Genomic DNA, 26,653 nt, shown 5'->3' on the forward strand with positions numbered 1-26,653 from the left:
CCACCTAACAATGGTGAAAGGGACAAGGGGAGAAAGAGACTGCCCACAACTTTATTAGGTTCTCTGAAGTTTCAGATGAGCATCACAAGCCCCTTACTTCTCCACTGTAAAGGGACACTGCCCTGTGTTTATCCAGCCACCAGACTGGATCCTTCTCCAAAGCCTGTTTTCCCCATCTTCTGCAGCATGGGTCGGTGTAGGGAGAAGTCAGACAGACACCAGGGATAGGGACGGTAAAAAAACTGTAATCTTCCAAAGGAGAAAGGATTGCTGTAACTTACAGACAACCAAAGAGTTTTACAACTGTGTTCTGTTCCCTTACCATTATCTGACCTCACCCTCCCACTCCACCTCCATCCATTTGTACGGGGACTGTAAGATGAGGGTGGGGTGGGAAAAGCACTGAAACTGTTTAATATTCAAAGGGACAAAAGACACCCGTTACTAACTTCAGACAACAAACTATATGTTTTCTATAACTTGTCTCATCCCCAACTGGGACCTTCCTAACCCAACTCCTCCCTTCCCCCAGTCCACGTGGTCCCAGGACCCTCACTGCCTGGCTGCTGGCCGAGAAATGCACAGACACAGGGTCACAATGATTTTTCATTAATAATCTGTTTTTAAAACATAAGTTTAGTGAAATGTGTGATAGTGGTTCATCAGAAATCAATAAAATCATTGATTTGTAACCATGTCTTGCTTGGGGACCATTTCAGCATGGAGCGGAGCAGGGACTGGACAGGTGGGGCAGAGGTTGGAAGGATTTGGTAAGGGGATGGGGTGTGACAATGCCATGGTTTCAGCACTGCAGTTCAAAGCCACAGAGACATAGCAATGTATGCCATGTTATCTGTGCACAGTAATTCAAATGCCCTGGTTCTTCAAATCAGGAATTTAGCACCAGAGCAAGAGGGGATATTAAGAGGCAGGCTATGGGGCCATTGTAATTACCAGCCTCACGTTCTGGTTGCTGCTGCAGCTTAGGGTCCTGCTCAGGTTTGTCGGGGGGCTTCCTCTCCTGCCTCCTCCAGGCAGAGATGCAGAATCACATGCTCCTCATCTTCCATGGTCCCTGCTGACTCCTTTCCCCGGCCCTCATCAGCATTCTGTTTGACAATGAGGCTGCTAGGGTTGAGGAAGAGGTCCATCTAGCTCAGGATCCTGTAGTCCAACAGTGGCCAAAGCCATTCAGAGGGAATCAACAGAACAGGGCAATTATCAAGTAATCCATCCCGTTGTCCACTCCCAGCTTCTGGCACTCAGAGGCTAGGGACATCCACAGTGTGGGGTCAATAAGGAAGTGTTGTGACCTACTTCAGGCTCTGTACTGGGAGCTCTTGACAGCACCTCGTAGAAGCGGCATGCACAAACTCCTCACCCCACACACACTCCTCTTCCAAACAACCAGCAGGGTGATCTTCACACTTGTGTGTCCATTTAAGGTTCAGTTTCAACCAGAAACATTTGGGATTTCCCTCTAAAGCCTTAAAAATCAGGAGATGGTCTAAGAAACCCTGCAATGTATTGTTTTATGCATTTTAAGCCAATCTCATGATTTTTTTAGGAGGGTCTGACTCATGAGTTTTGAAGTTGTAGGATTGCAATACAGATAATGGTATTTCTTCTCAAAGCCTCCTACACTCAGAGCTGGGGAGAGGTGGACAAGATGGCTGACAGTAGAGGGGGAGGAGGCCCTGGCCCAGCAGGAAGTGTTAGCAGTGGAAGAGCCTCCTGGTGGACTCCTTAGGACAGTAATCAATGTGGGGCAGAGTTATGGTCATTTTGAAGGGCCTGGTCATCTCCTCAGACATCCCTTTGTTCCATACCTATTTTCTTCTCCAAACAGTTTTCCCACCCATTCTCTTGTTTCCCAAAGCAGCATATTGGTTTGACAGACAGTAGTCACAATTAACAGTTCCCCTAGTGATCCAATGTAGAATTACACCTTCCATTTTAACTTTCCTTGCTTTTCAACAAAGCACTCAGTATTGTTTTAAACATATTTCTAGGATATGAATATCAATATGCTCTAAACAAGCATCGGGGCCTTATTCCTCAATGTCTTTACCATCTCTCTTTTGCTGTAGTGACCTTACAGTGTGCAACTTGTCCCACTCTGAAATTCATCTAATTTCAGCTCTTGCCACTTGTAAAAAGTATCTGAAAGTGTTTGCTTTCCTTGGGTATTTTCAAAGCAATCGCTGTTAGCCCTGAATTTATCACTTTCCCAAGCTCTTTATTTCCTTATTTTTTAATTGGACCTTCTCATTTGTTTTCAATGTATTTCAGTTGGAAATGTGTTGTTTTGTTTTCACATTATAGTATTTGTTTCAGTTAGTTGCACTACCCTGAATGCCTTGGCCTTATGCAACAGAGTATAAATGAAATTAATAGACATCAGGTAAAAAAAAAAAAGGAAGTGTTGCCAGCTCAAAGGGCCCGAGGCGGAGCAACAGCAGGGGTTCGTTGCCCGGTGTGCGTTGCACTAATTAACACACCAGGGTGGAGAAGCAAAACCACGTTTATTTGAGCCCAAATAAGGTGCCAGGGAGAAAAAGCATTCTCAAATCCTGCACACCCGCGCGCAGGCGGGGTCCCAGCATTTATACCCCCCTTGTTTGTGTAAGCCTTTTGTTTGGTTTTCCCCCTCACCCCTCCCTTCCCAACAGCAGTTACTTTAAACATTACATTTCAGCGTGTTAGAAAAGTTCCCATTCACAAGCTTATCTATGGCCTTCACAGCACAAACACATACAGATTTTCCTCCCCCCTCTCCCCCTCCTCCCCGCCGCTTTTGCTGTTTCAAACTCCTGCATCTGCAAGCTGAGACAGCTGATAGTTACACATTTTGCTTGCAGTCTGTTAGCATCTTAGGCTGGTTAAAGTTCACAGCATGGAAGACCTCTGGTTCACTCAGGCCTGCAGTCACAACTTTGGTTTACTTAGGCCTAGTGACACCAACAGAAGTACTTCTTCACACAAAGCAGTAACCTGTGGAACTCGTTGCCAGGGGATGTTGTAAAGGCCAAAACTATAGTGGGGTTCAAAAAAGAACTAGATAAGTTCATGGAGGACAGGTCCATCAATGGCTATTAGCCAAGATGGTCAGGGATGCAACCCCATGCTGTGAGTGTCCCCTAGTCTCTGAGTGTCAGAAGCTGGGAGTGGACAACAGAAGATGGATTACTTGATACTTGCCCTGTTCTGTTGATTCCCCCTGAAGCACATGGATTTGGCCACTGTTGGACTACAGGCTCCTGGGCTAGACGGACCATTGGTCTGATCCAGTATGGCCATTCTTATGATAAGTGTTTGCAGGATCAGGGCCTTCCTTTTTTTAAAAAGGGATTCATAAGAGTTTAAATAAAAAATAAGGTTGTTTTATTAAACTTAAATGATGGTCATTGGATATGTAGATGACATTTGTAAACAAATGTAGCAGATTTTTATTTACTTGCTTCTGATGCTAACCATTGTATTCAGGGTAATTTTCTTTTAAGATGCTCCTTTTTTATTCTGCTTCTGGTCTGCTTTTATGAGATCACATCAGATGCTGGAAGGTTCAAGTTGCACGATGTCGCTTTCAAATTCTGACAGCTGTAACAAACAGTCAATAAGATGATCTTGTTTTAATGATCCACCAGCCTGAGAAACAAAATTAGCTTTCTTCATTAGCACTGTCTAACGTAAGCACACATTTTTCCTCCTGCTGTTTTCAAGGCTGATGAAGCAGTCACTAGAGTCTTAGAGACCAAACATTTGAATGATTCAAAATACTAATAATCCAGTGGGCGGGCCAGATTGTGGCCAGCCTACATGGCTACACAGACAGGTCAGGAAAGTAAGACCCCCTCCTTCACAGTCAGCCTGAGCCTGGGGATTAAATTCACACTGCCTGCTCTCTCTTCCTCTCCTCTCCTTCAATTAGATGGGAAGAAAGGGGTGGAGAGCAGAGAGAAACTTTGCTCCATCTCCATATGCCAGCCAGTGCTGCTGAGCCAGCCTGGGAGGAAAAGGATAGTAACCTTCAGCTGGGAAGAGCCAATAGCAGATTGCTGGCCTCCTGGAACAAGGGGGAAGCATTGAAGGAAACATGCCTCGCTGAGGTGCATTTCCTTCCCTGGCTACTCCAGTGGTAGGGCAACTGTGCAATGCATCTTACACAGACCGGACTGTAAAAGGAACACAATATAGCCAGATGTTTGCAGCTACTTAAGGACTGAACTGGGCAAGAGCACTCTTACCAAGGGACTATATGGGATATTCTGTTGTGGGTCTCCCTCAAGCTCTCCAGTTGAAGTTGTTCGACTTTACTTAAGTATTAATTGGGCCAGAGAAAGAGCGAGAATGACTCTATAGCCCAGGACCCTTCCCATTGCCCCTGCCACTCCGGCTGCTTTGTGTGGAGCTAGGCACCTTCTGAGCATGTCTACCGGATCAGGCCCCACAGGTAAGACAGGCTGGAGAATGCCTATGTTCCCCATGTTCATGGATCCTGCTGGGGCTTAGATGTGAAATAAGTGCCCGGACACCTCCCGTGGCAGAAACTTGGATGTCTAGGGAACTTTTATTGCAAAAGCTTTGGCACTAGGCCGGGCGCCTACAGGGTTAGATGGCAGCCGAGCAGGGGTTTTGTGGATTGCAGTGGTGCCTAAAAACAGTACCTGGGCACCTAAACCTTGGGTTTAGACCACAAAGTACCTTTGTGGAGTAACTGAAAGGAGAATTTGGCCCAGAAAATGAAAGTCAGGCTCCAGTTAAGTCTATGGCAAAATAAACATTGACTTTATGGGGACAGGACTTCAACCAAAGTCAAGAAACCCTTTCTAACATATGCTCTGGAGAAGATCTGCACTTGGACCAGACATGAATCCCAGCCCCAAGGTGAAAAGTGTGAGGATTGATTAGCAGTTTACTGATTTTTAAAGAAATATTTTGCAAATTCGTGATGTTACAAAAGGAATTTGTGATCTTTGCACAGTCATTACTGGAAAGCACCTGACTTGTCATGGACCATGGCTAGAGATGGAATTTCAGTTTCCAGAAATGATAATCCCTTAATCTTCACAATCACAAACATTTCCCAAAAATAAAACACTTAATATAAATAAAAAACAAATAAAATTGGAACATAATTAATAAACTAGAACACTTCCACGGTCCTTTCTCAAGCAGGATCAGGTTCTATATGACCAGTTAAGAAAGGTGGGCAAAAGAAACTGTATTTTAGTCATGAGTTTCAAAAATCTCAGTTGGTTTTGGTGTCGCAAAATCAAAATCAGGGGCAGTTTGCACCCAAGATCCAGTTTATCCAAACTACCAATGTTTGGGCATCAATAAAAAGGTTCTGGTTTGGGCATGTAACTTCCTTGATAGTCAAAATAAAATAATTGTATCAAAAAACATTGGATACATAAAACATTGGATCAAATTTATCCCTGGTATAACTCCACTGCAGGAGGCTTATGCCAGGGGATAATGTGATCCAGTGAATCTTTTAATAACATACTGAGTGCCATTCTACATTGCTCTAAAAAAAAAATTTAAAATATGGTTATTTTAAATTTAAATAGGTATTATTTTGAGGGTTTTTTTAAAAAATGGAATGACAGACCCTTATCTACCGACTTGCATATACATCATCTGAAGAGAATACTTTGCATGTTTCCATAGATTCAGAATACAAAGATTCTCTTTGTCTTTTTTTTCTTTGTGTCTGCATCCAATACCAAAGTTAGTTGCTACTGTCTATTAAAATTAAATTAAAAAGGGCTTCCTTCTTGCATCTGTATCAGAATTGCTTCATGAACAGATTTTACATTGCAACCTTAAAAGTAGTTGTGCTTCTTTCTTGCTTTGTTCTTTCATTATGTGAGACTCCCCATTAGTCAGTATTTTATTCTCATTAGAGCACTGCTTGTCACATGTTTTCACCAGAAACATTCATCACCAAGGTCAAAGGGTGAATATCGTGATCTATTACGCTTAGAGGGATCTAATGAAAAGCCACATAATTATCCAATTTTAAAAGAAGCATGTAAAAAAAAAGAAGGGGAGCATTTCCTATCATTTAAATTGTTTTGTTTCCCTGAAGCGAAATTCAGCACCTGATTGACAGGACATAATGATCATTCTTATTGATATGGTGATGTTAATTGTATAGAGATATTTAATAAGTCCCATATTCCTGAGGTAAATGCATGCTCTTAACCTGCACCTGAACCTGATTTTTGATGCAGTGTGAGGATGAGGCAAAGATACAGATAGCTGAGCACAAGTGGATTTTCAGTCTTGTGTGGCAGAATGGAAATTGAAATCTTCAGAATCTATTAGGAGGACAATTCTGCAGTTGCTCACACTTTTATAAATTATGCTGTATGTGATGCTGAGACACAAAGTCAGGGAGTTGCAATTGGGGGAAATTACCATGACTTTACTACAGCTCAAGGAGTAGGCTTTTTCCAAAGAGGGTTGGAAGCAGTTTACATTTTAATAGAGACATGCATAAATTAGATTAAAAGCCTGCTGACTAGCTGTGCGACACTTGTCCTGTACAATATGGGGCAAATAGCAAAAATGAAAGACACAACAAAAATAAGTAAGGCAGAAAGGTGCAACTAGCATAGCAATTTAAATGTGGTTTAAATTCGTAGTTCTAGCCTTGTGACATTAGCCAGCCAGACCAACAAAAGGTGGACGTGCACCATAGGAGCACCAAAGGGGCTGAGCACTGGACTGGATTTCAGAAGATCTGGATTATATTCCTGGCTCCACCACCTATTTGCTTTTTGACCTTGAGTAAATCATTAATCTCTCTGTGCCTCAGTTTCCTCCTCCACTGCAGAGAGGTCATAATATTTCCCTACGTCACAAAGGTTGGAAGCACTGTAGAGATGGTCATTATACTTTTTAGGATAGAGGGAAGCTGGGGATCCAAAATTCAAACTGTGGGATTGACCCAATGGAGCCTGATCCTGCAAAATGCTGAGGACTGTGGCCCCAATCCAGTGAAGCACTTAAACATGTGCTTGAAGTTCATTAGGACTTTTCATGTGCTTTAAGTTAAGCACTTGCTGGCTCGGGGACAGACTGCTCAGCACTTTGCAGAATCAAGACCATTGTGAGGACCACATCAGAGGCATGCGTATGTCATTTCTTTTAAATAACAGAAATGAATGGTGCCATTTGCTACAAAGGACTTGTTTCACTTGCAGAAATAAGGCTTCATGCTGCTAGGTACTGAACACAGGGACAGGGCCTCTGATGCTGTGAGATGTTGTGCAACACTAGATGGGGAGGGCTCTGAGTTACTACTGAGAATTCTTTGCCAGGAGTCTGGCTGGTGGGTCTCACCCACATGGTCAGGGTCTAAATGATCATCATATTTGGAGTCAGGAAAGAATTTTCCCTCGGGTCAGATTGTCAGGCCCTGTGGCTTTGTCACCTTCCTCTGCAGCACAAGGGCATGGGTCACTTGCTTGTTTGAACTACAGTGGTGAAGGTCAGAGTGATTGTGATGGTCCCTTCTGGCCTTAAAGTCTATGAGTCTATGTTTTCCCTGATCCCATTTCCTTCAGAGAGAGTGGAAGGCGCTCCGCACCTTGCAGGATTGTGCCCATCATTAGCAGGCCTAGAGTAAATCTGGAGACAGCCGCCCATAAAACCAAAGAAACACACGTGGGGGAATTCTCCATCTCTGGCAATTTTGAAATCAAGATTGGAAGTTTTTCTAAAAGATCTGCTCTAGTTCAACCAGGAACAAATTCCAGGAAGCACTTGGAGCTGGAGGGGTGATTCCCAGTTCAAAGAGACATACTCACCTTAGCTCTGATTGAGCTAGTGCATTAAAAATAGAATGTGGCCATGACCGCGCAAATGGTAAGATGGGCGAGCTGCCCCAAGTACGTGCCGAGGGTGTCTAAAGGGCACATCCTCAGGGGAGCTAGCCCCTCCCCCTGCTTGTGCTGCCATTGCTACCTTCTATTTTTAGCCTGCTAGCTTGATCACGCCCCCAGCTACAAGTGCAGACATACCCTAAAAGGGTGTCAGAACTCCCTAAATGTCCCTGCACTGACTTCCCAGACTACTCAGGTGCTATACAGCCAGTTAGTCCTCTACAAGTGAGGTGGGTGGGAAAGCATGGAGCTTAGACCCCACCCACACATACCAGCCAGAACAAATGAAAGTGCTGTAATTTGTTGCAAATACAAGATAGAAGCAAATGCTTCTTCCTGAAGGAAACAGGGGAGGCACTGTAGCTCAGGTTTATGTTTCTGAGTCCCAATATCTCACTGGGGTACTCCTGTGATGGTGCAGTTATGCATCACCCCTTGTTCAAGGCTATTCAAAATGCAAAGTCTAGCAGCTAGCCCATAAAGAGGGGTGGCGCTTACCCTACAGAACAAGTTACATGCTTTTTTCCCCGTAGTTCCTGATTTGAGGGGCAGATTCTAATCCCCTTACTCACATTGAGTAGTACCTTAACCCACAAATTGTCCCCTTGACATGAATGGGTCTACTTAAGGAATAAGTAAGATGAGTAATGCCCAAAATCAGATCCAAAAAGGAAGCAGCTCTGAAAAACATAGACAGCCAAACTGAACCAAGGGGGGAGGAAGGGAGACACAGAAGGAAGGTTGTAAAATCAAATGAAATACACTTAAAATAAACCCAAAGCCACATTGATCTTCAATTCCTTAACACTACTAACACATTTAATAAACTCTTATAAAAGTGCCAATAAATATTATATTAACTTTTAAAAATATCAGTTGCAGCACTTATACATAAAACTGAAAGCCACTCCTGCTGCACTGTATAGTTTGCTCATGCGATGAGCAGTCAGGATCAATAACATTGTAGGGCAACTGCTAAGAATGGCTGAGATGAGATAATTTCAACTTTATTTTTTATGGACACGAGCAACTGATTTTTCAAATAATTCTGTGATGCACCATCTAACAGCGTCCCAAGAGGTTATTCTGGTTTGCCCCTTACATTTTTAGCATATTTAGGAGGCGCACAATAACAAATTGTACAAGAACATTTGCACCTTGAATATTATGAGGTAAAAAAACTGCCTGTAAGTGAAATTAATGATGAAATATTTATTCCACCAAACTTAAAGGGAGATACCTATAAGCAGTTGTGGACAGCAAGACATGAGTTTGTAATGCAATATTTATTAACTTTATTAACTGCACCGTCCACAAAACAAAGGGGGCATGTATACAGTTGCCAAAATAAAATAAAATAAGCAAAGACTTTTTCTTTACACTGAAAGGTAGAAAAAATAAGACTATCCCTATAAATAGCCGAACCTCCAAGCCACTCCTGCCCCAGCAAAAGTATATGGAAACAAAAATCAACTATGATTTTGGGTTGCATACTCAGAATCCTCAAGTCATGGATCCGGGAAGCAATAATCCCTTTCTGGGATGGCACTTATGAGACTGCACCATGAATAATGCTCACGTGTGCTCAAACTGAAAAAGAAAGCGATAGCCTGCTCCATATTTTAACCCTTGTCTTTCTTTTTTTTCCTTTTACCAGCTGTCAATCAGGTTTATGCTTCTTTCCAACTGTATAGGCATAACCATTTATGCATCCCCTCCGTTCAAATATTAAGATGGATGGTGCTGGGCGTCTCAGTATCAGAAAAATGCCAACAAACTGGAGTGTGTTCAGAAAGAAGTAACAAAACAAGGGACAAGAGGGACTGATTTATAAGAAAAGATTAAGATAATCAAATAAATAGGGCTTGACCTTACCCTCAATCACACCAGGGTGAATTGGGAGTAACTTCACTGAAGCCAGTGGAGCTTCACTAGTTTAGACCTGTTGTAAAAGAGATAAGAATCAGTCCCATATTACTTCAACAGAGGACAAATAAAGAGAAGATATGATATGATATGATAACTAGAGATGGTCTAAAGTCTCAGAGGAGGAAACAGACCAGCCAGACTACCAGAAGGAGGTAGGTTACAGGAATATGACCCTGCAGACTGGCCACCTGAAGATGGTGGGGAAGAGGTCCTCTGAATAGCTCCCTGAAGATCAGCCAGTCACCACCTAAAAGAGAGACTAGACACTGAAAAGGCAATAGGACACTGGAGCAGGCTGTAGTCCTGCCCACTAAGACTCTGCCCACTAAGAAAACTTACCACCTATTTAGAAAGAGCTGATGTCTGTTGTGAGACAGCAGGGGGTGGGGGGAAATAGCAGGTTGAGCTTTGCACATGAAACACAGGATCTTTGGCAGTGCAAACAGGAATACTACCCTGTGCACTGTTTACTCTACCTGATCTAAAACTATCCCTGGCAGATCACCCAGACCTTAGACCAATGCTCCTGCACAGTCCAGGGTCTCCTGGATCTGCAGCCAGAATGATAGATCCTAATGGCATGGCCGACCCCACAGTCCACAGAAGCAATCGGTTCACTCACCATATATCTATTTACACAGCAATCCAGCCAAGCCTGCCAGCTGAACCCAAACAAGATTCTCCTATCTCATAGACTCATAGACTTTAAGGTCAGAAGGGACCATTATGATCATCTAGTCTGACCTCCTGCACAATGCAGGCCACAGAATCTCACCCACCCACTCCTGTAACAAACCCCTAACCTATGTCTGAGTTATTGAAGTCCTCAAACCCTAAGGCCACATTGCATAAGTAGCACTAAGTGACCTTAAGGCACCTAGACAGTGGAGAATTCCCCCTGTGCAGCAACTCCCCACACTGGCATACAACGAGCGGAGACAGGCTAGCCACTTCCTGCATCAGCTGCCACTCCAATCCCCAGCAAAGGGAAGGAGGGGACATGTCAGGACCATTCCTAGGGTGAGGCATGGGCTGGGAGGAGGCATGGGACAGCAAAGCTCCACTATGCCCAATCTCCACTGCCTCTGTGGAGCCCTAACTTGCACCAGGGCCAGGCGATCCTGAATCAAGCACCCATAGTCAGCTCCTGGCAGCCACCACTCTCTGCAGGACCTCAGCTGTGCTTGAATGTAATGAAGAATCAGGGCCTGAACGTTTAGCGATTTCATTACCAGTGATCATTGTCTATTAGCACTTGAAGGGTATAAGGAAGGAGAGGAATTCTTTGGTGGAGTTGCAAGGGGGTATAACGAGGAGTAATAGGAGAGGGAGGAGAAAGCAAGGAGAGTTCAGTGGTTAGGGTACTTGCCTGGATTACAAGAGACATGGGTTTCAATTCCCTACTCTGCCACAAATTTCCTGTGTGATCTTGGCAAGTCACTTAGGCCCAGATTCTCAGATGTATTTAGGCACCTAATTCCTATTGAAATCAATGGAAATTAGGTGCCTAAACATCTCTGAGGATGTCTCTCTGTGCCCAAGTACCCCCTGTGCAAAATAATGATATAGTCTTTCCATACTTTATAAGATTGATAGGGGCTATGCACATATAGCTAGGATGATCTGCTTGATATTCAGCCTAAGTATGGAGTACTCTCACAAGAACAGTGGTGAACACCCTGTCATCTCAACTGGACTGGACATAGCAATGGAAAACACACATAGGGAACAATCCTTCAATGCCAACAGGATGGACTAGGTAATTGAGCTCTAATTTCTATGGGGCAAATCCTGAGAAGTGCTGAAATACCCACTGACTTCTCAAAATGTGGCCCATGGAATCCTTACCACAGGCTGCTATTTGGCTGTACATATGAAAAAAGGTACATAAACCCAAGCTGCCTAATGCAAGAAACATGCACATAATTCCAGAACACCACATGATTCCCTTAAATCATATTGCATGTTAGGAATCCTACTCCTCCAGGGATCCAGAATTGCTTAGTTGCCCACGTGACATAGACGAAATCCCTACCTAGAGGATAACAACCTTAATAATTGTTCTGACCAGGTGTCATAGGATGTAGGCGTTTATCACAGTAGCCTGCATACATGTGGCATAAGAGGGGATTAGGACTCACTTGAGAAAGAAATAGCTTGTCACTCCATCAATTAGAAGGTCATAAGAAAGACCGAATTTGTCGTCATCCTCATGGGGAGGGGAGGATGGGAGGGAGAAGGAAATTACTGCAGCTCTTGAAAGGGTCCAATTCATTTCTCTGCTCACACCTGGTCAGCAGCTCTGGCCTGCAAGTAGGGAGGGCCTGATAGATTGGGGAGACATCTGTGTCAGATTACGCACTCCATTTTGTTTTGTGAATCCTATTTTGTTTCAGGGGCTCTACTTTGTACTGTAACTTTCATTTGAGAATATGATCTCCATGGTGTACTGCAACTGCCTTTGTGGATTAGAGCAGCCATTTTGTAGCAGGGGCTTGACACCGAGTGGACAGACTATGGCTATGGTTACACTACAGAGCTTACAGCATCGCAGCTGCAACCATACAGCACTGCTAGTGTAGCCACTCTAAGCAGAGAGCTCTCCGATCAACTTAATTACCGGTATTCCAGCCCCGGCAAGTGGAGGTAGCTCTGTCTGTGGGACAGCTTCTGTCCACACCAGTGCTTAGGTCAATGTAACTTATGTTGCTCGGAGGGTGGCTTATTCACATGAGTGATGTAATTATACCAGAGTAAGTGGTAGTGTGTACACAGCCTTTGTCTGAGAAGCTACGGCAGACCACCAAGGGCCATCAAAACTGAATGACTTTTCCCTCTTGGAACAATGGCTTTTCAATGGATAGGGCCAATGATTTTTGAATGACTCTGCAGAGAAGCTAATGGGGTCCGGCTATGGATCCCAGAACTCCATCAATTTATGCACATCGGCACAAGGGTAAGAGAGACTGTTTTAAAAGGTGGCTGTTTCTTGAAGCAAGAAGCCAGACCACTGGCATATGCAAGAAGACCAGACTAAAGAAGGCAGGAAGGACTGCCTTGCCTAAGGACGCTGACCAAAACTGGGACTTATTGGGGAGGAGGGGTGTTGATAGGCTTGAGGGGATGTTCAGGACTATTTGTTGTTTTTCAAAAAGCTGTCACTCTAGTGTGCTTTGTTAAGAGTAAAGTGTCTATGGTTAAGAAATTCCTAGTGAGGCCCTGTTCTTTGCTTTATGCCACTTTGTCTCTAAAGGCTTTACCTAGAAACCGGAGCTCCCATAACCAGGTGGACTCTGGGGAAACATGTCTAAGCAACTGGAGGCTTGGTAGGGCTGGGGCACTGGTTCCAGGGTCTAAGGCAGCTGGACTATGGGATCCCACAGTCCAAGAAGGATGTGAGATATGGGGTCTTCACCTGGGAGTGTGCCCAAGAGACCCACAGATAGAACAAGTGCCCAGACTGAGGGGGGGTGTTTAGAAGCCCATGGGATCTAGAGGTTAGGTCCACTCACAACAGACTTGTGTCCATCCAGAGAGAGAGATTGGACCAAGTTGTTACAGGGTACAAAGCCAATGTTCTGCCCACTGTTTATACCTCTTTGCCCCTTTGCTCACAGCTGTATTGGGACAGAAGAGAACATCTGGGGAACAGAGGCTATGCCCCTCTGCAGAGACATGAACCAATTAGATCTCACTCACTCAAGCAACAGGAGAGGATCCTTATTCCTTGTACAATCAAGTAAGACAAGGTCACAATCCAGTCCAATGGGACTATTTTCACAGTAAGTTACTACTCATAGCAAGTTGCCATTCTTTGACAGCCGTGCCATGAACTCTTCAGATTAGAACAACCTGTATAACCCCTGCCTAATGTCGGTACCGGGCAAATTAGTCGAAACAATAGTTAAAAATAAAATTGTCAGACACATAGAAAAACACAAACTGTTGAGCAATAGTCAACATGGTTTCTGTAAAGGGAAATCGTGTCTTACTAATCTATTAGAGTTCTTTGAAGGGGTCAACGAACATGTGGACAAGGGGGATCCAGTGGACATAGTGTACTTAGATTTCCAGAAAGCCTTTGACAAGGTCCCTCACCAAAGGCTCTTACATAAATTAAGCTGTCATGGGATAAAAGGGAAGGTCCTTTCATGGACTGAGAACTGGTTAAAAGACAGGGAACAAAGGGTAGGAATAAATGGTAAATTCTCAGAATGGAGAGGGGTAACTAGTGGTGTTCCCCAAGGGTCAGTCCTAGGACCAATCCTATTCAATTTATTCATAAATGATCTGGAGAAAGGGGTAAACAATGAGGTGGCAAAGTTTGCAGATGATACTAAACTGCTCAAGATAGTTAAGACCAAAGCAGATTGTGAAGAACATCAAAAAGATCTCACAAAACTAAGTGATTGGGCAACAAAAATGGCAAATGAAATTTAATGTGGATAAATGTAAAGTAATGCACATTGGAAAAAATAACCCCAACTATACATACAATATGATGGGGGCTAAATTAGCTACAACGAGTAAGGAAAAAGATCTTGGAGTCATCGTGGATAGTTCTCTGAAGATGTCCATGCAGTGTGCAGAGGCGGTCAAAAAAGCAAACAGGATGTTAGGAATCATTAAAAAGGGGATAGAGAATAAGACTGAGAATATATTATTGCCCTTATATAAATCCATGGTACGCCCACATCTTGAATACTGTGTACAGATGTGGTCTCCTCACCTCAAAAAAGATATTCTAGCACTAGAAAAGGTTCAGAAAAGGGCAACTAAAATGATTAGGGGTTTGGAGAGGGTCCCATACGAGGAAAGATTAAAGAGGCTAGGACTCTTCAGCTTGGAAAAGAGGAGACTAAGGGGGGATCTGATAGAGGTATATAAAATCATGAGTGATGTTGAGAAAGTGGATAAGGAAAAGTTATTTACTTATTCCCATAATACAAGAACTAGGGGTCACCAAATGAAATTAATAGGCAGCAGGTTTAAAACAAATAAAAGGAAGTTCTTCTTCACGCAGCGCACAGTCAACTTGTGGAACTCCTTACCTGAGGAGGTTGTGAAGGCTAGGACTATAACAATGTTTAAAAGGGAACTGGATAAATTCATGGTGGCTAAGTCCATAAATGGCTATTAGCCAGGACGGGTAAAGAATGGTGTCCCTAGCCTCTGTTCGGCAGAGGATGGAGATGGATGGCAGGAGAAAGATCACTTGATCATTGCCTGTTAGGTTCACTCTCTCTGGGGCACCTGGCATTGGCCACTGTCGGTAGACAGATACTGGGCTAGATGGACCATTGGTCTGACCTGGTACGGCCATTCTTATGTTCTTATGTTCTTATATTCTTATGCCTTGGGGATTTCTTTCTGTCAGATGGTCCTCCCAGTAACCAAGATTCTCCCCCTGAGGTCTAGGGGGCAAAGTAAAGAAAAGAAAGAAAAAAGCAATCTGAAAAAAAGGTCTTGTATTAGTCTTCAAATAAAGAGAAACAGCCCCCTCACAGTGGGTTTCCTGGTCCCCAGTGTTCCTGCTAGGAGCCCAGACTGTTAGGGAGTTAGAGTTCTGATTAGACAGAGAGTGTTTCCTTGTCTCAGGCAGATTCAGAGTCTGGCTCCCTCCACAGTCTCCCTATTATGAGGGAAGGACACAGCCCTGCCGCTCCCAACTGTGACTCACTTGGGAGGCCTACAAATTCTAGCAGCCCTAGGACTATATCCCTGTACTTCTGTCTGAAAGAGAGGATAGCCTTGCCCCACCCACACACTTCAATGCCTTGGTTCTGGGGTCTAAACAGTTAGCAGCTTGGGTTCTCCTCTTGCTCAGTGGTTATTCTATTTGTTTGATGGGTCTGCATTTGCAGAAAAAGACCTGGAACTGGATAGCATGACCATGGAGACCTCCCTCCTCAATCTTAAAGTGCCAGCATATCAACATGGGGGTGGCAGAATCTGTTTCTCTGAACAGGGATCACCAGGACAACTCATTTGTGAAATTGCACAGAGGGATTCACAGGGCCACAGCCTGAGATCTGTCTCTCTGTCCTATTACCTAATATATAACCACAACAAACGAGGAAATGCCTTCCTTTGCCATCCCAATCCAAGGAGGATACAGAATAAGACAGAGACAAATGGGGAAAGATAAAGATGCATACAATTTTGGATGAATATTTGTAACGTTTTCCTAGATTAATGGTATAAGAGGTGCATGAAATCCTCAGTGATAAACATGAAATAGATAGATTTGTTCGGTAATCCACAATCATACTTTGTAACTAATATTCTCTTTTTAGTAAGCAAGATTTCAAGTAGAATAAACTATGAACTTCATATGTATTTCAGTAAAACAAATCACTTTTTATTCTATTTTAGCTGACTGTTCCCCTTTCGTATTGTTTAGCCTTGTATATCTCTGAATTTAAGACTCTGGGTCAAATTGTGCCTTCTATTACTCCAGAGGGAGAAGAATTTGGCCCTATTTTTTCTAGAATCAGAGTCTATCTAAGTAATCTGAGGTTTCCATCAGTTATGTCCCCACTCCAAGGCATAATGTACCTGAACTTACACCGAACAGGGCTGGAGAGAGAGAGAGGCCTGGTCCACCTCTTCTTGTAGACAGGACAGTTATTTAAGCTACAAGGAGTGAAGGGGCAGGGTGACCTAGGGTTCAATTTTAGGGAACCCAGAAAAAGTCCACTGGAGCAAACTAGGCACCCTGAGCAAAAAGACTAAGGAGCAAGTGTGTGCATAAATGCAGTGATGAGTTTCAACCATTTACGCAAAGCAACTTTTCCCCAGTTTCTGCTTTGCTGCATGTCCCATACGAACAAAACCAGAAGTCTCACAGTGGAATTTATCTGAAGTTACCAAGTTTTTCCTAATTTGGGGTAAAAAAAAAATCCCATGAAACCACTGACTGTGCTGTGGTTTTCAATGGAAAACAAAATAGATGCAATCAGCATGAATTCTACATTAGTGGCCTATGTTTGCATTGACATATGAGATTCACTCATATATGAACTAACATGAAAGGTTCAGATGACAGTCCATACACATGTGTAGCACACATAAAAATGACTACATGCTCTCAGTGTTTATGATACACATGTTATTTCCAAATAGGTTACCTCTAAACTTATCTAGGAGCGAACCCCAGCAAACAGTTTATAACAAAATGGCAAATCAGATAAATGTCTTCTGGACTGGGGTTTCACAACAAAAGTTTTGCCTGGCTCTAGTACCAGTGGCTGTATACAATAGGCTAGCTTGTAACAGCCCAAAACTAGTATATTTGTTGTTGTTAACTCAAACTATTACAATCTAGTGGGGATATAACACACCTGCTAAAACAGTTACCTAATAATAAGGCATACTATGGATACTATAAGGCCAGACTGTGACTGCCCCTGTGACTATGTGCTAGAGAGGCAGGAAAGAAGCCCTTTCCCTTCTTAGAACATTCATTCAGGAGAGTGAACACTGGGCTGGATCCAACACCCGCTGGAGTCAATGAAAAGGCTCCCATTGGCTTCAATTAATAAAGGATCAGGCCATCTTAGCACAAAGAGGGACATCTAGCACAGACTGTAGAATTGCATACCCCAAATTGGGTATGGTTAGGCAGGTAGGGGATGGGGGGCTAACCACCCAGGGTTCTTTTATGGCCTGGAGACTGCCCCTGGGGAAGAGGGCACATATTACTCCTTTTTTAAAATGGTATTAAATGCCCTAGTCCTCCAGTGCCTCTCAAGCCATTATGCAGGCTAATAGACTTGTGACAGTGCCACTAGAATGCTACACCTCCACTCCACCCCACATGCCCCCCTGACAGTGGTTCTGAGACCCATAATTTAGCTTGTGGTTAATACACATTTGACCATGCATTTATTTATTCAAAAAAACTACATTACAAAAGTAAGTTAAATACATGGAGCTATGTTTAAATAATTCCAAGGAACAAAAAGCCAGGAAATTCATTTAAACTCTACTTCTTTTACCCGGGCTATTTGTAGTGAGGATGAAGTGTCAGCTGTAACTTTGAATTTCCTGGATTTTATTGTTTTGAAAAACTCAGATGCTTGGTGTTATTTTAAATGGGGCTGGTTTTGTGGGAGTTTTTTTCATTTAGTTATTTTACAAAGAAAAAAGTTGTACAGATATATATTTGTAAAAGATACATTGTAAAGACTGCAAGTACCTGATCCTCAGCTGGTGTAAATCAGCATTGTTCCATTGAAATCAGTGGAGCTGTGCTGATCTATGCCAGCTGAGGAACGGGCTCAAAATGCATCGAAAATACATCCCGGCTAAATCAGCTCTCAATAAACAGGGAAACATTATAGTTCATTGAGATGATCATTTTAAAATCTCTGTCACCTGGTACAAAATTAGCTTTGTAACTAAGCACCACACGCCATCCGTATGGAACGGTTCTGAACACTGCATTTGCCTTATATTTCCCCAGCCATCATTGAAATGTAAAAGAGCAATTGACATAACAACATATCAGATGTGGATTATTGGTTTAGAACCTAATCCAGATCCCAGGAAACCTGTCAAGCAGATATCAAGAACGCCTGACAAGGAAGCGTGACATCTGCAGCAGGGGTGATATGCCAATTAAGAGTGCTTGTTTATAGCAACTTCACATGGCAATGTGAACGGTGAATGTAAATGATCAAAAGAGGCTGGGAGGCTCTCCCATCATTCACAAAAGGTGCTTAGGCGCTCGTTCCTTTGAATGCTGTTTTAGTAGTGGTCTAATACAATACATCTTAAGGAACATTTATACTGTGTTCACTGTGCATTCAACTGTGGCCACTTCAAAGGTTTAGCCAAGTATTTTATGGCCATGGTAAAGGGTTCTTATTGATTTAAATTACAAGCCTGGCTCCCGTCAGCTTCACTTGAGGGCAAAAATGCAATAAAATATCCCACAGCACAGAGACAGACATATTGCATTGACAGTCTTAAGAGATCCTTTTCATTATAATCACCCTCAGTGATATTTTTTTTAGGACAAGTTAAGCCTAGAGATTTTTCCAGTCTCTTTAGGTTGGGGGGGGGTTACCCCTGAAATCTAACATCAGGCCCATCCAAGAGAAGGCGCACATCAAATCCTGGGGTTTTCGTTTTTCGCTATTTGTCAAAGACATATAGAATGTTTCCAGAATGACATTGATATATTGGCAAATGTTACCATGGAGTTACAGGGTTTGGTCATAAAATCATTTGCATACACAGCAAGCAAAATCCAAATGCAATTGAAAGGAGTGACTGACTAGTCTCTCTCAGTGTCTGGAAACCATTCTATTCCATTGGGGGATTAGTTGTCATCCAGAAAAACTTCACTCGGGATTGGGGAGGGGAATGTTTTATATTGGTGTTCCTACAATTGGAAAGTTACGAGACATAGAAAAAGAAGAGAAGCCATCAATATGAAACATTGTTTATTGTTTTCTCAGCACAGCTGTATTATAATGTAGTCACGAAGGAGGTTTCCTTACCAAAGGAGTATAGAAAAATAAAACTAAATCAGGCAATATTTTTGTATACTTTATATGCAGTTTCTTTATAATAAGTTACCTGAAATGCACCCTAGGTGGAGATAACCTCTGGACACACACGGAAAATAGCAAATGACTATTATGTGTCTGACATTTGAAATAACATGTTTCTGGAGGGTTGGCATTACAAGAGTCATTTCACTTCAAAATGTTATTCCTAATGTAATTTTTTTAAATTCATAAGAGGCACTTGCTTGAATTCAGCATAGCACTAAAGTCACTCACAAGACAGAGGTCAAATTCATTTCATTTCTTTTATGTTTTCTTCTCTCTGCTGGATGAAATAAATGATTAAGCCTAGAACACTTGGCAGTTCAGTGAATGTGCTCGGTAGTACCATTACAAGATCGATTTTCTCAATACAGGAGTCTTTCTAGGGTGCACATTGCTTAGCTGACATCTGTCGCGGTTGTCATGGCAGCACCCTCTCCAGCATAGTGAGAGGTCAGGCCTGACAGGGAAGGCCTCGCCAGTTTTACCCTAGTCACTTCAAGGTTAACAGCCAATGGACCAAAGAAATAGGCAATTATAGTACAGTCAATTCCAGTTAAGGAAATATCTGAGAAGTAAATATATCTGATAAGTGGATGAAAATGAAACAGCCAGTGTTATTTAGTCAGGTCTACATGATCATCAGTATCCTTTGGTTTGGGCTTAATTGTTTTCAAATATAATTTCGCTATTAAAACTCTAAAAAAGAAAATGATAAACTTACTCTGCCATCAAACCCTGAGACCTGCATCGTGTACCTGGAACTCTGGCTGGCTGGCTAAGTCTCCTTCGATAGCAAGTGGAAAGGAACCTTTATTTGTGCTCATAAACAGGGTAACAACTCCGCAAACAAATGGGCACGCTGTTACTCAATCTATGCATACAAATGCAGCTTGACCTGATAAGGTCATATTTTAAAATGTGGCCCGGAATATCCTAACATAGATTCTGAATTGTGGCAAAGCAATTTTTTTTTCAGTCAAGAGGACTAGATTTGTTTTGGGGCTCAAATGTAATTGTCATATAGAGAGAGTATTACTGGGACTGGAAAAATGACAGGTGGAACTAAAACGTAAAGATTTCCAATTACAACCAGCATATATCAGGAATTCCGCTCCTGACAATGCCTGCTCACGTCTTGAAGTTCATTATGGTAGATATATTCCTATTACCTACTCTTGATTAAATTCATTTTCAGGGCATAACTAGGGCTCAGAAAGGAACTCTCCCCATGATAGTTTATTTTATAATTTTCCATTATGGAAGAATTTCAAGCTTACTGTGAAGCATTTGCAACTGGCCTCTGGTGCAGCCAGGAGACAGGACTAGAGCAACCATTGTTCTGATAGATTCCTGGTATGGTCATCCATATGCTTAGCAGTAGTAGGTTAGACATGGAATAAGGAGATATTTAGATTTTACTGCAAATTATAGGAATGATAATACTTTTGCTTTTATTTGGCCTGGTATTTGGAAATGACGACAATGGCTAAAGTAAAATGCTATTTGAATAAAAAAGCTATTTCCACTGAAGTTTAACTCCATTAGTGGTCAAGGTCCGTGATACTTCTCCTTCATGGGCAGTCATCGTCAGGTTTTCACCAACCTAGTACTTGCTCAGCATGGGTGTGATAATAAAAATGGGCAGAGTGAGTTGGAGTGCCTGGTAGCCATTCACTGGAGGAATAGGCTTTGGCTCTACTGTGACAGCTGAGTGGAGATCTGATGGCTTCCTCGTGGTAGCAGCAACAGGTGGGTGCTGAAGCTGTGGGGCAAGAGAATCCACTCCAGGGGGAAACTAGCCAAAGGTTGGAATGACAAGATCATGCAGTCCTACCTCCACAATCCTTCATCCCCACCTCAGTCAGGGGACCATCACCCTAACCCACCCCCCTGAAAGGGGAAGGCAGCTGAGCAGGGCTGGGCAGACCATTCAAAGAGCTTCTGTGTCTACAGAGGGAGACAGCAGGAGAGGAGAGCTTCAGTAACCAGTCTGGGAAAGCCCCCACCTCCCCATGCTTCTTCTGAGCCTCCAAGTCAGCTGTAGCATTCAGGGCACAGGTGTTTCTCCTTAGTGCCCTCCAAACAGGCAGACATGCTTCAGAGGCTCTCTACCCCATGCACCTGTGGCTAACAATGCCTGAGCCTTTTCCATTATTGCTGGGGGTGGGGTGTCATTGTAGCAGGTCTCACCCCTCTCCACCCAGGTATGATTCTGGAGGTAAGGATGCTTTACCTTGTCCACACACACATGCCATCTGATCCTGGAGTGGTTCTCCCTTCCTCAAAGATTCAGCAATCATGCTACCTATGTCCACCTGCCCTTTGCTCCTGCCATGGGAGAGCCCTATGGGGAACTGGGGCTTCTCAGCCATCATAGCAGATGGGCAGGGTTTATTACATTTCTGAAGAAGAGGGTTCCCAGGGGAAACTGTCAGTGAAATGGTACCAACATTGTCCTTTACATCCCTGCTGCTGTCGTTGCTGTTGCAGTTCACACCAATCCAGATTAGAATATGCCAGAGGCTCTGCCTCCTGTCAATCCCCTGACTTCCCCCAGCTCAGCAGAATAGAGGATTGTTCATCCTGCCAGCTGTAGCTACTCCTGAAACAGGCTATTTAAATCAGTGCAAACGTTCAGCTATAATAAGCAAAGCAAACAAAGAAAAAGAGATATGGACAGAAGAGAATGGAAATGGAAGGGATATGGGAGGGAAACCAGAGGGAGAGGACAGGAGAATGAAAGAAGGGATAGAAACACAAGTGGAAAGGGAAAGAGCATATAAGGAAAGACGGGGAACAAAGGGCAAAGAGTGATCTGTGTGGAAATGGAGGAAAGAAAGAAAATAATGGATGAGAGAGCAAATGGAGAAGTAGGGAAGTTGGCTAGCAAGAAACACAGAGGAATGGAAACAGAAAGGAAAAGAGAAGGGGAAAATAGGGAGAGGGAGGGAAAAGATGAGAGGAAAGGATCTAGGAAGAGTATGGTTCTGTCTACACTCAGTTTACCCTCAAATAATGGTAGGAAGTGATGTGGCCAGTTTACTAACAATAGAAACTCCACAACACTGGGGCATGGTTATTGACAAAAAAGACAATCTTCCTCCCTAAGCCAATGACTTAAATCCAGAGTCTAAATCAGAACAAGATGATATTTTCCATCTCTCCAAAGAACCCTATGCAATCAAAATTTCAGATTTAGGCACTGATTTTGGAGGCCTTCAGTTTTGGGGTGCACAGCCCTACAGACTTTGGGCCTGATTTTCAGGTGGACACCCACATGTACATAGCTATGAAGCCCCTGTTGTGGTCTGACAACATGAAAGGTCTGACATGGTCATGCAGGGAGGTGGGATTTGGGGTCTTACTCCCCTTTGATCTCCAGCGCAACCCACAGACACCCAGCCACAATCTAGCGTTTGAGAAGTAATGGGTCTACTCATGGTAGCAAGCACTGTTCCTGGTAGAGTGCACAAGTTCAGGCCCCTAATTTGCATTTCTCCTCAAATGTCTCTCGATGCAGAATGGACACTTTTGCTCATAGATGTTGTGACTTTCTCAGAACACTGAAATCTGAAGATCCTAGGTCAAATTCTGCTCTTTAGTTTCAAGGGAGTTTCTTCAGATTTATGCTGGCATAACCAAGAGCAAATTTGGGCCAAAGAAAGCCTAAATAGAACGAAACTCAGTCCACCACATTTGTTATTGAAGACAATGGAACTGCAAGTGCTCATCATCTCTGAAAATTGGGCCACAGTGTTCAATTTTACACCAAGTTTTCAATACCACCTTGGCCTGATGATTTTTAAAACTTATTTAGAATTCCAACAGGTGTACTGATTTGATTTGATTTGAATAAGTGGCATGGCATATTGTGATGCTCTCCTGTGCCCTGCTCACCTTCCCATCCATCCTGTCCAGGAACTGCGTGGTTTGACACTGCCCTTCTGATGCCCTGTAGACTCATGATGTGCCTCTTGATGTCCAAGTGTTACTCTCTCCAGCTGCTAAGAAATTAATTTCAAAGTACACCATGTTTTTCCTGAGAACTCCCATTAGGTCTTTAAAAAGAAATGGTTATCCTTAAGAAGGGCATAGTCGCCATTTATTTACCTGTTGCATATAGTGAAAACCCTTGATTGAAAGCTCTCTGGGGCAGGGACTGTCTTTGTGAAATGTACTTGTAGATATAGTGCAGGGGCGGGCAGTGATTATCCCTGGCCCTTGTACTCAATGGGATAGTTGAAGGTTCTGTCTGCTATCCTACTACACAGAGGCCTAAGAACAGGAACAAGCTGCCTTCAGGCCTGTAATAACACCACAGACAGAACAAAACACACCCTCAGGGGTATTTATTATTATGGTTGTTTTACACAGCACAACAAATATGCAAAGCATTTAACAGACAAGTCCCTGCACAGAGAGCTTAGAAGCCAAGATATGATCTGATGAGGGATGTGATCAAATGTTGATTAGCAGAAGGAGGGAGAGTTACAATAATAAGATCATGTGGTTGCTTCAGCCATTAATGAGAACATGATAAGAGTTATATGTAAGTAGGATGCCCCTAGGTCATGACAGTATATTATAAGGCAAAGCAGAAATATAAAGAGTAGAATAATTTCAGAGACAAAAACTGTTTCCAAATTTATCTACTAGAAATAAAGAAATAAATGGGAGACTAGATGCTGAAACCCTTGAACGGAGAGTTCCCAGGTATACTAATAACCAATAGGGCTGCAGAAAAATCAGAAAGAAGTCACTAAAATTTTACCAAAAAAAGATAATTTCTACTTTGTCTGAATTCCATTTTCATCACAACTTCCCACCAAGCTCTAACTGACCCAGACTCTGCATTGTTCAGTTCTCAGACAGACTTCTGGACACATGCAGAGCCCTGGAACTGGTAACAATCAGTAAACCACACATACCATATTTTTCTCATTGCTCCCAATTAAGTTAAAAGTGCTCCACAAAACCTGGAGTGAAGTTTTCCCAGGTTGCCAGATGGATGATAAAAGATGTTGTGCTCAATTTCTACAAAATGTTTGCTTTCACAGAAAAGTCCACACGCACTGCTCTGTTTTGGACGCTCTGGGAACTCTAAAGGTCAAATTTCAAATGCTTTCACTTTTGCAGCAAATACTTGGCTCAGTTCTACAGCTGACCGTACAGCATAAACCCAACTTGTACTGACATCTTGCTAGGTCACCAATGGGAGTGAACTTGTGGTCTTTGCCTAGGCTCTAGGGCCTAGTGGACATTTCATTACAATCACAAAACCTATCAAGCTGGCATCTTTGTTGGCATTCTCAGCAGCGACACAAGGAATATGAGTGGACAGGGAGACTGAACTAATGCACTTTAGACTGCAGAGCAGCTGATGTGATGAATCTAGCAAGAACCAGATTCAATTTATAAAAACAGAGATGTAGAACTAGAAAAAACCAGCGAGTGCTGCAAGTTGGAACCAGTAAGCATTAGAAAAGGAGTGTGGAAGTTTACACAAGGCCTTCATTATACCTAGATCTAGCCAGTATTAATCATCCCTCATTTTCATAAGCATCAAATTCAGTCGCTTAAAAGAAAAACCCTAACTCCAAATACCAAAATGAACTGAATGAACATAGTAAGTCATTATGTTCATTCAATTCATTCTTCCTAACCCAAGGGGGCAGAAAATAAAGTACACTCAGGTACTTCCATATGATGAGGCATCCAACTGGATCAGCAGAACACATCATAAAAAAGGCACTGTGGCTGAAATTCTGGCTCCACTGAAGTCAAGGGGAGCTTTGCCATTGACTTCAATTGAACCAGGATTTTCACTTCTCTACCTGTTTATTGCATTTCCTCCTGATTTCTCCTCCCTCCTTCCTCTCAACTCTTTTTTAACCTTCATTGTTCCTCTGCTCTTCCTCTTTCTCATTCGTTCTTTTCTCTTCTCTATGTCTTACAACCTATCTTTCTTTCTGAGCTTGTCTACATTACACAATTTTGCCATGTTCCAACGTAGCTGTCAAGTTAGCTGACAATGCTGGCTGCGACTTATTCCTCAACAGCTTGTCAGCTAGCCAGAGTTAAACCCTGTTGGGATAAAAATTCCACCTGTCCTGCAGGGAATCCCCTGTGCAAGAACTAGATATGCAAACATCATCAATGTTTTTGTGTGGCAACAGTCTGTGCACCGTTGCCATTGGTTTTGAGCTCAAACCAGTTAGCACATGTTGCCCCAGCCCCTTCAGTCCAAAAATTCCATTGACTTCAGTGGTGGTTTTAGGTGCAGAGGGAATATAGAATTGGGCCTTGTGGGGAGGGGGAAAAAAGTGAAGCAAACTTCTATGCTAATCAAGATAAATCAAGCCAGGACGTAGAACATAAGCACCATGCTCCATTCAATTCAACTAGGGAGCTCAACTTGTTCAGCACTGTAGGTTATTTTCCATTTGTAATTAGAGCAACAAAGAAACAGCCTTTTCCTGTTCTGCTCCATCAGCACAGCTCCAGCAAACATCCTCATTTTCAATAACTCTTCCCCTTTATCTCACTCTGCCTGATGCCTAATAAGCTGATTGCTATTTACTTTGGACCAACAGCTAATCTGTTAATGATTGATTTTAAATTTTTACAGCCATTTGTCTCTGGCAGAACTTGAGACTGTGAGCAGCAGTCTTTTCCTACCTGATGAATGGCCTTTTCTTAAAAAAAAAAAAAAGATTTAAGTCAAAAGTCTTCACTGTTATGTTTTGCTGACAAACAGCTGAGACTCAGTGAGCAAGGCTTAGAAATAAATGGTAAATCTTCATATAAAATTCACCAGCCTTTGAAACCGTCAGCAAATAATATAAGTGAATATTTTGTTAATAGCGGTAGAGGGGTAAAGACCTTCTACGTGTGAAGTAAAACATAATTGTACTATAAATTTACAGAGCTTAAAATTCTTAATTAACAAAATTGATGCTCATCAGCAGGACTGGGTAGGGGGAGTGTAAACTAATATAGTTACTGTCCTCAAAAATTATCTAAATTGTATACCATATGATATATGTATTGGCATGATATATGCCTAAACGGGAATTTCATTTCCCATTAAAGGACTGCCAGATAGACAGTAGTTATTTTAATTGGTAAAACACAGCAGTGCTGTGCAATTTAATTGTTGATTCTAAAAAGGGAAGAGTGAATAAGAATAGGCAAAATACTACACCAGAGGGCTATGCATAGTTATAAATACTGATTCTTCAACAAGCATTTAGGGATAGGCCC

General features: G+C 42.6%; 1 long non-coding RNA gene across 1 annotated transcript; it reads right to left on the bottom strand.

Moving 5' to 3' along the window:
* Positions 1–3,476: 3,476 nt before the first annotated feature.
* Positions 3,477–23,349, bottom strand: LOC123363029. The gene is made up of 3 exons (XR_006576683.1): positions 23,288–23,349; positions 9,774–9,840; positions 3,477–3,600 (listed from the first exon to the last, which is right to left on the bottom strand). It is a non-coding gene; the product is annotated as an uncharacterized LOC123363029 (long non-coding RNA).
* Between the last annotated feature and the right edge of the window lie 3,304 nt (positions 23,350–26,653).

The sequence above is a fragment of the Mauremys mutica genome, chromosome 2 (genome assembly GCF_020497125.1).
Source record: "Mauremys mutica isolate MM-2020 ecotype Southern chromosome 2, ASM2049712v1, whole genome shotgun sequence".
Taxonomy (NCBI): Eukaryota; Metazoa; Chordata; order Testudines; family Geoemydidae; genus Mauremys; species Mauremys mutica.